At 43.9% G+C, this 15,775-nt stretch overlaps 1 long non-coding RNA gene across 1 annotated transcript; it reads left to right on the plus strand.

The window, feature by feature from the left end:
* The first annotated feature begins 3,213 nt into the window (after nt 1-3,213).
* Nucleotides 3,214-6,414, plus strand: LOC135786167 (uncharacterized). Its single transcript, XR_012335616.1, has 5 exons — nt 3,214-3,825; nt 4,413-4,472; nt 4,580-4,670; nt 4,768-4,848; nt 5,230-6,414. It is a non-coding gene; the product is annotated as an uncharacterized lncRNA (long non-coding RNA).
* Nucleotides 6,415-15,775: the final 9,361 nt, after the last annotated feature.

Here is a 15,775-nt window from a genome sequence, read left to right on the forward strand (position 1 = left end):
AAATACTGTTATCATAGATGTACATGGGGCGAATAAGTGGAATGAAAATTTATTTTTCTGATTCACGAGAAGAATAAAGATTTTGAGTTGAGATAAGAAGGGAAAAACTGATGCGACGGATAAGAGAGAAGAAAAATTTGACTATTATCTACATTCACAAGGGATGGTAGATGAAAAGGTATAGAAAAGGAATAATCATCAAAGCCATACTTAACAAAATGCGTGAAAATACTAATCGTAACAGAACTTATGCTTTACCTTGTATTAATAAGCATGTAAACTAACAAACGTACACCTTTAACACTGCATGAAATATTCGCTGATAGACCTATGCGTATTGTAAAAACATCTGGAATTAAGTGTTATATGAAGAAACTAATTGTCTATGCATTGAGTTATTTGTGTACAGAAAAAGCTGAAAGGAGTTAAGGAGGAGATGAGACAACATGACTCCTTGTGCGAGATGATCTAGCTTATCTGAGGGTCGAGAGGTCGGAGGAGGCCAAACACGGCCACAGGGGGCCTAACTGGGGGAGACAGAAGGATGAGACCAGCCCCAGAAATGTCCAAAGTGGGAGGAGCAGCCAATGTAGCAGAGCTCGTAGGAAGGAGAGAAGGAGAAAAGAATGCCATGATATGAAAGATGAAACATCAAAACCAAATCAAAGTAAAAGCAATTCAATTATACCGACGGATGGAGAGCAAAGTTTTGAGCACCGAGAGGAAGAAGTGAAAAAGAGAAATTGTCAAAAGAAATTGAATTGAAAAGAACGAAACTGATTACTACAGAAGATTTGCATTGCTACAGTCAGTTCAACTTCTTGGCGATGGACTATTGCCTTAAACGAGGCCCAGTGAAAGATCTGTAACAATCTCAAAGGAAAAGAATCTGAAAGAAAGACTGAAAACATAGAGACATTAAACTGAGAACATAAGGTGGACATTTTATGGGAAACATTCCAAAGATAACAAATGATACAAATGGGGAATATTTACAGTTAAGGAAATATGTTTCCAAAGTTGCTTTTTAGGCTTTAAACTAAACTAGATTTCAATAATGCAATAACATTTTCAAGTCCACATAAATAGGGTGATAAATTCAACAAGAATTCTTATGGATAAGAGAAAAAGTTAAGGTCAACTTATCTTGATAATATTTAGGTCATTTGGGAAAATCTGAGTTTAAAAATACAGTTTGCAGGCCACAATTTGGATATTTGTGTCAATGGTATAGTAACAAAACATTAAAAATAGGAACAGGAAGGATAGAAATTTCAGAATGATACATACAAGAAAATGTCAACCTTATAGAATTATAGAATTAGGAAAAGTCAATATGAAATGCTTTATAACAGGAATCTTGAACGAATCAACTATAAAACTCTAGATATATTATGAAGACATCAAAGAGTCTAGCTTAAGGTGTAAAAGTGAGAAGAGAGATGCTATAAGAAGAATACTATAATCAAATCAGAGCAATATTTGAAGATCAAATATATCGATTGGAAAATTATTTTGGATTTGTAGAAAAAGAAAATGTTTAACCTCGTTATCATTAGGAGGGAGAAAAAGGTTATTAAATATGATGGAGACAGGAAATCATTACAAAAGAAGGGTATTTAGAATCCTTATAAAAGGATGAACAAAACAATTAATCATAAAATTATATGTACACTGCATGAAAAGAGCTGTATACGGACAAATACGGAATGGGAAATCCCTGCTAAACTTTAGGTTTGCCAGATTTTTGAGGCAGAGTGCTTGGAAAGGTAATACACCAAAGTAAACTTGTGAAACATCCAGAAACCTTACGTTTGTGGATGTTTAAAGGAACTGGTGGAAGTTTCCAGGAATCCTTACAGCTGGTTGTGAGGAGCGGTGGGTGTGAGGTGTGAACGGCTTTTTATATGTTAATGACCCACAGGTAGAGGTGTCTTCTTTGTTTTCAGAGCTGAGTGGGGTGGGGGGTTAACCATGTCTCTTTAAGACAGCACATACAGTATTGTGGTACATAAAAACTGTGCTTTCTAAATATATTTATTATTAATATAATTTAATTAGTCTATTTAAGAAACTAAGCATCATTCAAAATAACTAAAATTCAATGGACACAATTACCATTTTAATGTGTGAAAATTATGTCTCTGACTCAAGAGAAATGCAACAAATGTTATATCAGAATATATATTTCCAACACTTTGAAAACATGTCTCCAACTGCCCTAGGTCAGAATATTGTGCACGTATGTCTCAATGCTGCATACATCGTTTAAAAGAAGCCGTTCAAATGACATCATGTAACTCATTTTTGCTAGCTAGGATGTTGATAAATTAGTCAGTGAAATGTAAAGCTGCTTATTTTTGCTGATGTCTCATGATTTGAAGTTCATTGTTTCTATTGTTATTATAAATCTACCCCAACATTTCATTAAATCTTTTAAAATAGAAACAAAAATATCAATAGACAGGTCCATAATCTAAAAGACAGTCTTTCACATGTGGATGCAAAACATGTTGGGTGAAACAGACTGACAAACTCGGGTAAACATATCTGCAGATACCTGTCAGCTACTGTACTTCTAGTCCAGAGGTGCCCAAAGTTGGCCCACAAAAGACCTTTAATTTTTTTTTATGTTTCATGCATACTTGAAGGTGTATAAAATGCATCACGAAACCTAATGAACTCGGGTACTATAGGCTAAAAATGAAGAGGTTGCGGCAGTGGCACACAGAGAAAGGGATATTTAAAATTGATTGGCAAAACGATTTCTTTTTTCTACAAAAAGCCTTGGAAAATAAAACTGCATTAGTTATGCATAAACAGAGTAATGTTTGCTTATTTATTTTTAAAATATTAGAAAATTATAAATTAGGGGTTATCAGGGCAACTTTAATTTTAATATAACACAACAACATTTACTTTTGGCCCACAGCCCTCAGTCAGGTTTGGCCCTTGTAAGGAAAATGTTCGGGCACCAATGAATGTTCTAGTCTATCTGAGGAGGTAACTTTTAGCATTTGATATATGCTTGCACAAAGTCAGACCACATATTATAATGTTTGTCTTCAATCAATCAATTTAAACAAAAGAGATGGGGACTTTATAATATAACAAGGGTCCATATATCACAGTGAAAAAAGACATACATGTATTTTTACTTTAACATGAACTAATGCTGAGTTACAGCATATCATATATTGAAGAGTCATCATTAACTACAACATGACATGTTTTTCATTGTTAGTTAATGCAGTCATTTACAATAAATTAATTTGAGTTCATGTTGTAGTTAAGTAAGTTCAGTAAGTTACATGTCTTAACTCAGCATTAGTTTATATTTACTTATATTTAAGTAAGAATTAATTTAGGTATACGTTCAATGTTTCCAATGATGAGCAGTTAATCCACTAAACCCAGAGATAATTCCTGAGGCATGTTTAAAGAGTTTTGTATTTCATCAAGAAGGTGCTGATTCACAAAGATTTTAAATTTAAGAAAATCTGAGCATCATTCCAAATAACTGTTAACATGTTTGTCAACTAAACATGTTTTGTAAACGTAATAAACTTTATAAAAATATTTTTTATTTTGTATTAATAATCAAGTATAAAGAACAATGCATAGTGTGAAAATGCGGATTATAAAAAAGTATATTAAAGAAAAGGACTACATTTCCCAGAATGCACCTGCACCCACTCATCTGACTGCCCCCACCCTTCAGGTGCGACTGCTCAACCTATGGGCTTGACGGAAAATTCAAATCGCGAACCGTTACTGCCTGGACTACTCCGTCTCTTATTAGTTTGTTTGCTCATTAACAGTAAGGTAAGTTTGATTTAATTCATTTGTCTGCATCGCGCTGATCGGTTGCCTATTTGTTCATATTATGTTATTTACTATGATTCGTTTTTGTCTTTATACTAGAACTGTTTGAATTTAAAGCACAAACAGTAAAACATTAAGGTTATACGTGGTACACAGCGGTAAACATGAGGTTAAAAATATGCGCAGTAACATTCAAACCGGGCTGTTAAAAGAATCAATTCGATGTTTAAATTTTTAAAAACAAAACTTTAAAGAAGCCAAGATGAGACGTTATTTGCTTAAAACAAACAAAACAACAGTAACTCGTGTGTTTGAAATGTTAGCAGCTAGCAAGTGTCTCTCTGCTATTTTAAATGGCACAGACGATCTTTTGTTGTTTTAAAAGCTCATTCAGTTCTGGTAGATGCTGCTTATTTTTCAAGACTGTTTTAATAGCTTTATATTGATTTGTAACAAAGCCAGCTTCACTTTGAAAGAACCTAGATGCTTATTGTAAAGAAGCTTGGAGTCATAATATATTTAAACGTTATATGTTTGCTGTTCTTCATCTTTTTAAATATGAAGTCTATTCATGTTTGTGTTTACAGAGGTCATGTACACTGTGGTCAACTTTGTGGACGATGAAGAGGTTTCTGGGTAAAGATGATGTATGTTTAATCATTCAATGATTACATTAAATTAAAATCAAACATGTTAAATAGTAAACGGATGTATTGTGATATGTGATTTTAATTTTTAATTCTGTGTTTGCCAGAGAAATATAATGAAGTAACAGTGAAAGCTAAAACATCAGACTGATCCAGACACTGAAGAAATTGATGTCACTGCAATCTGGCCAAAATGATGTAAGTTTAATAATTAAGTTATTAAATTAAAGGTTAAATCGTAAATAAATGTGTTGTAATGTATGTGATTCTATTTTTTTTATTCTGTGTTTGATAGACAACAATATTGAAGTAGCCTACTGTAATGAAGCTGCAGAACAACACAGAGACTCTTGAGGACATCAACACAGAAAATGAAGTAAGAAGATGTATATTAAGAAGTTCTTTGATCATATATTGTTGTATCTTTGTTGCAGTGGTTCTTAACGTTATTCCTGGAGACCCACTGCTCTGCACATTTTGTATGTCTCCCTTATTTAACACACCTGATTCAAATCATCAGCTCATTAGAAGGGATCTCCATGAACTGAACTACGTCTGTCAGATAAAAGAGATATACAAAACATGCAGGGCAGTGGGCCTCCAGGAATAACGTCAAGAACCACTGGTTTAATGTAAACTTTCTAAAATGTACAACTTTAATTCTATGTCATTTGATTTGTCGTGTGTGTGTATGTGTATACGTATATGTGTATTAGTATTATGCCAAATACTTATATGTACTTTTATATTTCCAAAGGGCTCCAAAGAGATGTCTGTCCAGATGAGGGTGCATCAATGTTACGTTTGCTGACAAGTATATGCTTTACAATGTAAAACCTAACAGTTAACTTAACTCAAACCATTTAAGGAAATCGGTTGCCTTAACCCATTAAGTTTTAAAAAACATACATTTGAGTACTGTGAACTTAAATCTTGTGCAATTATGCACTTATATTTAGTTAGTGTGAACTTAAATATAAGTGCATAACTGCATGTGACTCAATTTGTTTAAGTTCACAGTACTCAAATCTATGTGTTTTAAAACTTAAATGGTTTAATGCAACCGGTTTTCTTAAATGGTTTGAGTTTAGTTAACTTTTAGGTTTTACAGTGAGAAATTCTTGAATAATTCCAAGACAGAGCTCTGCAATTGAATCAACACTGCAAAAAATCAGTTTCTAACTTAGGATTTTTATCTTGTTTTCAGTAGAAAAACTAAAAATTCTTAAATCATTAAAGAAAATGTCTAGTTTTTAGACAAAAATATACAATTTAAGTAAATTTGTGCCTGAACAAGCAAAAATATATAACAATGGGGTGAGAAAATTGTGCTTGAATTAAGTTTTTAAGAAAAAAGAAAACTTAAGATTTTTTCTCACACCATTGGCAGATATTTTTGCTTGTTTTAAGCACAAATTCACTTAAATTGTGTGCATTTATTTATTTTGTCTAAAACTAGACTTATTTTCTTAGGTCATTTTGTTCATCAAGAAAAAGCATTTTATTTAAATAATATTTCTACTGAAAACGAGACAAAAATATTATGTAAGAGTCATTTTTTTGCAGTGTAGGACTGATTTCTTAAAGCAAGATCAATATAGTTGTTGTTCATTTTATTTAGATATTTACTACATTACAGTGGCAGCTGGTGATTTCTTTTTTTGTGAGCACTCGATGCAAAGTCTGTCACAACATGTATATAGCCAGTCATTTGTGTGGTTCCCAATTTCAAAATATGTGTTCTGCGTGTATGTGCATCACGTGTTTTGACTAAACACGTGATGCACATGGTTTACATGAAGCAACAAACACATTTTAAAAACACAAGCAACACACATGACACTCCGAACACTTATTTTGAATTTGCACCCCTCGGATGAGCAGTCACGAGCCGCCACTGCTACTTTACATTGTACTGCTTTGAATGTAGTTTTCATTGTCGCTTTTATTTTGTTGTATTTTACTCTAATATTGCTTTCTCTGTCTGTATATTTATGAGTTTAAATAGTATTGTTTATGTATGCAACTTTTAATATTTGTGTATAATATTATTTTGTGATTGTGACAATTGTGAATTGTTCAGTTTTTTATTAAATAAACATTTCAAACTCAATTCAAGTTTTTTTTTTTTTAAGGGTTTTGGGATGAATATGAATATATATATATATATATATAGTGGGGGGGATTGTAGTCTATCTGCATAGCAGGCAAATAACCAATCAAGTCACTAAGCTATGAGGGCTTGGGTTGGGCTTAATAGAAAGTGTAACCAATCAAATAATCTCAACTGGAAAGTTTCAAAGTTGTGTCCCAATAGTTGTCAGAGTTTTGGGAGGGGTTTTTAAAAGCAACCAATCAGTGTTGAGATTAAACACCAATGTGGACACTAGAATTGTGCAAAGGTGTGAAATCCCAGTACCTCTGCAGGTGTGAAAATGTCCCCTGACAAAATCTTCAATGGGATTATTTGCCATGGCAACAAATGGCTGCATATACCACAGGAATATCCCATCAGCAAGATACATCCGAATTGGTATCATTACGGGAGTTTCCTAACTTGGTGGAATTAGAAGTTTACCCTCAGTGGAACTAGTAGATACCTCCGAAAATCAGTGGTGTTTACAGTAGTTTCCTAGTACGGATACACCTCTTTTCATGCAGTGGTAGATTCTGTCAATCAACCAAATGGGTACCAAATTAGATTAAGGTATGGGATTAAGCTAAATACGGAATTTAGTAAAGTTTTGTCAGAATAAAAATACAGAATAAATGAATTATGTACGGTACTACAATCAAAAGTAGATTATTAAGTTTACCAATAAGGCATTAATTTATCTTAGGAAAACAACTAGATGAAGCCAGTAGAAATACAAGACATATTCTGAATACATTTTAATCAGAAGTTAGTGGGTAAATAAGGTGTAGGTATCTTTTTAGAAAAATCTAACAAAAGTTAAAATATTAGGAGGATGGAAAAATTAATTTTAAATCAACAAGAATGGTATCAGAACTTACGTTACAAAATAGCATTGAATTTACAACTGGTAGATAATATTCAAGTACCTTTGATGATGATGATGATGACGAAGAAGAGGAATAAGCTGTATTGTATTGAAACAAATATTTCGTATTATGAATGATTTACTTTTTGTTTTTATTCTTAGAAATTTTTTGTTTTATTTGCTTTTTGGGTTTCTTTGTCTTTATTTTGATTAATTTTACTTTATTGTATTATATATTCTACATAATGGTGATGACCAATAGCAGGAGCGGAACCAACTGCGCACAAATTGTTTATAGACTTAAGTTCTTTTACTTTTACATTCAGGAAAAAATGAGAATGGAAAGATGTTTGTTCTTATTGTCCATAGTTCGAAGTGCTGTGGCATAATTTGGTAAATGGTAATGTATGGTGGCTTTTTTTAGTCACAAGTTAGTAATAACTGAGAATTATGAAACTGCACTCCGGATTAAAATAAACTTGAAAAGTGAGGCTAAATTAAGCCTCAGAGCGGGGATTATGAAGAAGTTTATTTTAATCCCAATTTACATGAATATGAGTTTACCATTATAATCACATGCAATTTGTTTACCATGAAGTTATGCATTATGTCAGGTGTTATGCTGGGGGTGGGTCAGTCAGGAGTTTAAAAACATGGGCCTTATGTTGTAGGAGTTGTAAAAGCCATCTGTGTGGAACAGATGTGTGTATTCATGTTTCAGGGCACAAAGGGTTTTAGTATTAGCAAATAACCAAGGGTCAAATAGGTCAAGGAAAGGAGACACTGGTCTGAGGGATGTCATGTGGTTTTTGCCTGAACAGAAACATATTGTTTTAAGCATGGAGGAGGGGAGGGAACCAAAACCTATATATTACCAGGCCATGGCTCAGAGGGCCAGACTGATTTTGGAGGACCCTCCTAGGATCACACTCTGGTTCTGGGGGGGGGTTTCACCAGGGTGGTCTCGGCTTTTTATTTGTCCGGATAATAAAAGTCTATCTCTTGAAATCAAAACCCAAGACTGAAGATTGTTTCATTTGAGGAAAAGGAAAACCACAACATTGGTCAACCCGAAAGTTTCTCCAGCCGTTGGTCAACCCCATCGACTTAAGTTCTGGAGCGTTCACTTCTCCAGCCGTTGGTCAACCCCATCGACTTCTGGAGTGGCAATAAATACGTAAGATAGCATTTAAAAACATTTAAAAATAGATGCATTTGTTTAAAGCAAAGCATTTATTTACTTACCAGACTACAGTTGGGTTCATGTGAAACTGCAAAACACAAGCTTTACAATGATGTATCACACAGTCTGATTGGACTTTGTTTTGATTAAAAATTAAGAAATTTGTACATGCAACTTTACCATTGTGATTCACAGGCCTTGTGGCCTAAAAAAGGCTCAACTGTAACTCTTCTCCTTCCTGTTAGGAACAACACACAGTAAAGTCACTCATATGTCTGTAAAGTACACATACACACCTTTAATTTGATATAAAACAAAAGACAATAGCTTCAGATTTGACTGATATACACAGATTTTTGTACAGGCAATTTACCAAATAATTTACTGGCCTTTTGCAATGACCTCAACAAGGCCGATTTGACCCCTGTTCCCTCGAGCTGTGAGTAACATACAACAATGAGCATGGGTTCATGTGAAACTGCAAAACACAAGCATTACAATGATGTATCACACAGTCTGATTGGACTTTGTTTTGATTAAAAATTAAGAAATTTGTACATGCAACTTTACCATTGTGATTCACAGGCCTTGTGGCCTAAAACAGGCTCAACTGTAACTCTTCTCCTTCCTGTTAGGAACAACACACTCAAGAAAGTCACTCATATGTCTGTAAACTACTGGAGGAACCGGACTTCCAGGAGGGAGGGCCGCCCTGTCAGGCCCGCCTCGGAGTCACCTCTCTGGGCTACGGAGGTAGGGACGTGTGCCCTGGAGGAACCGGACTTCCAGGAGGGAGGGCTGCCCTGTCAGGCCCGCCTCGGAGTCACCTCTCTGGGCTACGGAGGTAGGGACGTGTGCCCTGGAGGAACCGGACTTCCAGGAGGGAGGGCCGCCCTGTCAGGCCCGCCTCGGAGGCCTCCCCTCGGGCAGGGGAGGCAGGGTCGGGGACCCTGGAGGAACCGGACTACCGGGAGGGAGGGCCGCCCTGTCGGGCCCGCCTCGGAGGCCGCCCCTCGGGCAGGGGAGGCAGGGTCGGGGACCCTGGACCTCCAGGGGGACGGAGGCCGACCCCTAGGCCGGGGAGGGTGAGCCTTGCCGGGCTAGGCTCGCGCGGGTTCGAGAGGACCCCTTCCCCTATATACCCGATGGCACCTGTTCACACTACTGTCCCTTCTGAGAGGGGACCCCGACCGGTCCGCGGCCGGGACGGGGCACCTCGGTCGGCCTCGGCGAGTGGGTCGGGGTGCCTGGAGGTGCGCGAGTGGGCATCGTGGAAGTGCGCGAGCCACCCGACCGGGGTCTACGATCCCCCGTTTCCGAGATATCGGCCAATGAACTGCCGGGCGCCGTATATCGGCCGGGGAAGGTCCGTGCGACCCCGGGGGCCCGAGATACTTCCGGTCGAAAATTCGAATTTCGTTACCGAAAATTCGAATTTCGTTACCGCGCTGCTCCGGCGCCCCGGGTCCGGGGCCTTCGCCCTTCGGGTGGGTGGCTCCGCCGCGGGGGGCCTTCGAACGAGCCCACCCGCGCGACGCTAGCCCTTTCCGGGGCCAAGATACGGCCGCCCCCCGCGGTATTTTCCCACGGCCGTTTCTCGGGCGCCTCGGGTCCGGGGCCTTCGCCCTTCGGGTCGGCGGCTCCGCCTGAGGGGCCCTTTCCGAGGAGCCCTCCCTCGAGTCTCTGGCCCTTTCCCGGACCGAGATACAGTGGATCGTCGCGGAATTTTCGCTCGTCCGGAGCTCCGACGCCCCTAGCGTCCACCTCGGAGGTCACACGGCCGGTCTCGTTCGAAAGGTCCGTCCCGGGGCTTTCCGACGAGCTCGGCCTCGAGTCCGTGCGACCCCGCCCGCTGGAGATACGTCCGGTCGAAGCTCGCGGAGATTCCGACGGCCGTATCTCGGGCGCCCCGGGTCCGGGGCCTTCGCCCTTCGGGTCGGTCGCTCTGCCGGAGGGGAGCTTTCGAACGAGCCTACCCGCGACCCTCTAGCCCTTTCCCCGGCCGAGATACGGCGGTCCCTTCCCGGATTTTCCCAGGGGCGCAGCTCGAGCGCCTTTGCTCCGATCGACTCGCCCTTTGGGTCGGTTGCTCCACGCGAGGGGACCTTTCGAACGAGCCTACCCGCGAGCCTCTAGCCCTTTCCCCGGCCGAGATACAACGGTCCCCCCCCGGATTTTCCCACGGCCGCAGCTCGGGCGCCTTTGCTCGGATCGACTCGCCCTTTGGGTCGGTTGCTCCACCCGAGGGGACCTTTCCAACGAGCCGACCTGCGTCTCTCTAACCCCAAGCCCGGCAGAGATACGGCGGTCCCTCCGCGGATTTTCCCACGGCCGCAGCTCGGGCGCCTTTGCTCGGATCGACTCGCCCTTTGGGTCGCTTGCTCTACCGGAGCGGCCCTATCCAACGAGCCAAAACGCTTCTCTCTAACCCTAAGCCCGGCCGAGATACGGGGTACCACCTCTTGAACTTTAAACGGCCGTAGCTCGGGCGCCTTTGCTCGGATCGACTCGCCCTTTGGGTCGGTTGCTCCACTGGAGGGCACCTTTCCAACGAGCCAACCCGCTTCTCTCTAACCCTAAGCCCGGGCGAGATACGGCGTACCACCGCCTGACCTTTAAACGCCCGTAACTCGGGCGCCTTTGCTCGGATGAACTCGTCCCTCGGGTCGGTTGCTCTACCGGAGCGGCCCTTTCCAACGAGCCAACCCGCTTCTCTCTAACCCTAAGCCCGGCCGAGATACGGGGTACCACCGCCTGACCTTTAAACGGCCGTAACTCGGGCGCCTTTGCTCGGATAAACTCGTCCCTCGGGTCGGTTGCTCTACCTGAGCGGCCCTTTCCAACGAGCCAACCCGCTTCTCTGTAACCCTAAGCCCGGCCGAGATATTCCCACGACCGTAGCTCCGGAGCCCTTCGCCGCAGCCCTTCGGGACACCCACCCTCGGACGCCCCGCGGAGGGACCTTTCCAACGAGCCAATCCGCGCCTCTCTAACCCTTTCCCCGGCCGAGATACGACCCCGAGGACGGTGGCCCCTCTACCCGACCACAGTGCACCCGAGGCCGGCCTCGGACCCCCGAGGACGGTGGCCCCTCTACCCGACCACAGTGCACCCGAGGCCGGCCTCGGAACCCGCCACGGACACTCTGGAGCCCGTACCCGGCGCACCGTTCGGTCCTGGGCACCCACTCTTAAGCACTCCCCCCCGGCCTAAGCCCCATACTCGCCGTTAGGCCACTCGCATCTACATTCCAGTTAGGTAATGGGGAATCGGACGTCGGTTCGTGGACGTTGCGCGCCGGGCCCCCAAAATTTTTCGGGGGTCCGACGGCGGCGCGGGCGCGTCGGTGGGCCCTCCCCGCGAGGGGGAAAGGTCGCGCCGAGCCTCTCGGGCCCCGGGGGGCCGCGCGGGGCGACGTTTTTGTAACACTTTATTTGAGGCCTGAGCTTGCAGTTCAGGGGGGATCCACCAGGTGGTGCACCCACTGTCCAGTCCCAGTTTATTTGAATGGGCCAGAATCCCATTCGAGTAAATTGCCAGAGTACGCCGAAATATCCCACACCCCATTTAGATCATGTAAATGCTGGGCGTCACCCTGGGACGTGACAAACCACCCCCCCCCACAGCCCAGAGACCAACTATTTTGCCCCCTGACCCACTAAATCCAAAAATTGTCCACGCCCTCTGGGGCGAATGGCCACACCCTCCCTGCCCGCAGAGCAACTATTCTGCCCCCTAACTTGCTATTTTGTCACTTAATGCACCAAAGGCCCCGGGACCCTGGGGGCCCCATGACCCCGCCCCCCCCTGCCCACGGACCCTCTTTTCATCCCCCTAACCCATTATTTTGTCACAACATGGCCTGAGGGCCCCGGGCCCCCAGGGGCCAAAAGTCCCCACCCCCCCCCGCCCACCAAACCATTATTCTTCCCCCTAACTCATTATTTTGTCAAAACATGGCCTGAGGGCCCCGGGCCCCCAGGGGCCAAAAGACCCCACCCCCCTCTGCCCACCAAACCATTATTCTGCCCCCTAACTCATTATTTTGTCACAACATGGCTTGAGGGCCCCGGGCCCCCGAGGGCCAAAAGACCCCACCCCCCTCTGCCCACCAAACAATTATTCTTCCCCCTAACTCATTATTTTGTCCCCCTGGGGGCCCCAAGTTATGTTGCCCGCTGACAGTTTATTTCACCCACAGCCAATTTATGCATTGACCACTTGCCCACTATTTTGCCCATTAGCACATTAAACTGCCCATCTGCCATTTATGCCTCTATGGGCCCCTGGGGGCCAAATGACCCAGAGGGCTCCAGGCTCTGGGGGCCCAAAGTGCCAAAGTATTGTCTGCCATTGAGGAAAACAACTTTTGGCATCTCAGCTTGGCCCCCTTGGGGCCCCAAGTTATGTTGCCCACTGACAGTTTATTTTACCCACAGCCAACTTATGCATTGACCATTTGCCCACTATTTTGCCCATTAGCACATTAAACTGCCCATCTGCCATTTATGCCTCTGAGGGCCCCTGGGGGCCCCAAGTTTTGTTGCCCACTGAGAGTTTATTTCACCCACTTCCAATTTATGCATTGACCATTTGCCCACTATTTTGCCCATTAGCACATTAAACTGCCCATCTGCCATTTATGCCTCTATGGGCCCCTGGGGGCCAAATGACCCAGAGGGTCCAGGCTCTGGGGGCCCCAAATGCCAAATTATTGTCTGCCATTGAGGAAAAGAACTTCTGGCCTCTGGGTTTGGCCCCCTTGGGGCCCCAAGTAATGTTGCCCACTGAGAGTTTATTTCACCCACTTCCAATTTATGCATTGACCATTTGCCCACTATTTTGCCCATTAGCACATTAAACTGCCCATCTGCCATTTATGCCTCTGAGGGCCCCTGGGGGCCCCAAGTTTTGTTGCCCACTGACAGTATATTTCACCCACAGCCAACTTATGCATTGACCATTTGCCCACTATTTTGCCCATTAGCACATTAAACTGCCCATCTGCCATATATGTCTCTGAGGGCCCCTGGGGGCAAAATGACCTAGAGGGCCCCAAGCTCTGGGGGCCCCAAGTGCCAACGTATTCCAGGCCCACTGGCTGCCCAATTACTTTGTCTGCAATTGAGGAAAACAACTTTTGGCCCCTGGGCTTGGCCCCCTTGGGGCCCCAAGTTATGTTGCCCACTGACAGTTTATTTTACCCACAGCCAACTTATGCATTGACCATTTGCCCACTATTTTGCCCATTAGCACATTAAACTGCCCATCTGCCATTTATGGCTCTGAGGGCCCCTGGGGGCCAAATGACCTAGAGGGCCCCAAGCTCTGGGGGCCCCAAGTGCCAAAGTATTCCAGGCCCACTGGCTGCCCAATTACTTTGTCTGCAATTGAGGAAAACAACTTTTGGCCCCTGCGCTTGGCCCCCTTGGGGCCCCAAGTTATGTTGCCCACTGACAGTTTATTTTGCCCACTGCCAACTTATGTATTGACCATTAGCCCACTATTTTGCCCATTAGCACATTAAACTGCCCATCTGCCATTTATGTCTCTATGGGCCCCTGGGGGCCAAATGACCCAGAGGGTCCAGGCTCTGGGGGCCCCAAGTGCCAAATTATTGTCTGCCATTGAGGAAAAGAACTTCTGGCCTCTGGGCTTGGCCCCCTTGGGGCCCCAAGTTATGTTGTCCACTGAGAGTTTATTTCACCCACTTCCAATTTATGCATTGACCATTTGACCACTATTTTGCCCATTTGCACATTAAACTGCCCATCTGCCATTTATGCCTCTATGGGCCCCTGGGGGCCAAATGACCCAGAGATCCCCAGGCTCTGGGGGCCTCAAGTGCCAAAGTATTTTCTGCCATTAAGGAAAACAACTTTTGGCCTCTGGGTTTGGCCCCCTTGGGGCCCCAAGTAATGTTACCCACTGACAGTTTATTTCACCCACTTCCAATTTATGCATTGACCATTTGCGCACTATTTTGCCCATTAGCACATTAAACTGCCCATCTGCCATTTATGCCTCTGAGGGCCCCTGGGGGCCCCAAGTTTTGTTGCCCACTGACAGTATATTTCACCCACAGCCAACTTATGCATTGACCATTTGCCCACTATTTTGCCCATTAGCACATTAAACTGCCCATCTGCCATATATGGCTCTGAGGGCCCCTGGGGGCCAAATGACCTAGAGGGCGCCAAGCTCTGGGGGGCCCGAGTGCCAACGTATTACAGGCCCAATTACTTTGTCTGCAATTGAGGAAAACAACTTTTGGCCCCTGGGCTTGGCCCCCTTGGGGCCCCAAGTTATGTTCCCCACTGACAGGTATTTTGCCCACTGCCAACTTATGTATTGACCATTAGCCCACTTTTCTGCCCACTAGCACATTAAACTGCCCATCTGCCATTTATGGCTCTGAGGGCCCCTGGGCCCCAAGTTATGTTGCCCACTGACAGTTTGTTTCACCCACAGCCAACTTATGCATTGACCATTTGCCCACTATTTTGCCCATTAGCACATTAAACTGCCCATCTGTCATTTATGCCTCTATGGGCCCCTGGGGGCCAAATGACCCAGAGGGTCCAGGCTCAGGGGGCCCTAAGTGCCAAAGTATTGTCTGCCATTGAGGAAAAGAACTTCTGGCATCTGGGCTTGGCCCCCTTGGGGCCCCAAGTTATGTTGTCCACTGAGAGTTTATTTCACCCACTTCCAATTTATGCATTGACCATTTGCCCACTATTTTGCCCATTAGCACATTAAACTGCCCATCTGCCATTTATGCCTCTATGGGCCCCTGGGGGCCAAATGACCCAGAGGGTCCAGGCTCTGGGGGCCCCAAGTGCCAAATTATTGTCTGCCATTGAGGAAAAGAACTTCTGGCCTCTGGGCTTGGCCCCCTTGGGGCCCCAAGTTATGTTGTCCACTGAGAGTTTATTTCACCCACTTCCAATTTATGCATTGACCATTTGCCTACTATTTTGCCCATTAGCACATTAAACTGCCCATCTGCCATTTATGCCTCTATGGGCCCCTGGGGGCCAAATGACCCAGAGGGTCCAGGCTCTGGGGGCCCCAAGTGCCAAAGTATTTTCTGCCATTAAGGAAAACAACTTTTAGCC

The sequence above is a fragment of the Paramisgurnus dabryanus genome, chromosome 21 (assembly GCF_030506205.2).
Source record: "Paramisgurnus dabryanus chromosome 21, PD_genome_1.1, whole genome shotgun sequence".
NCBI lineage: Eukaryota > Metazoa > Chordata > Actinopteri > Cypriniformes > Cobitidae > Paramisgurnus > Paramisgurnus dabryanus.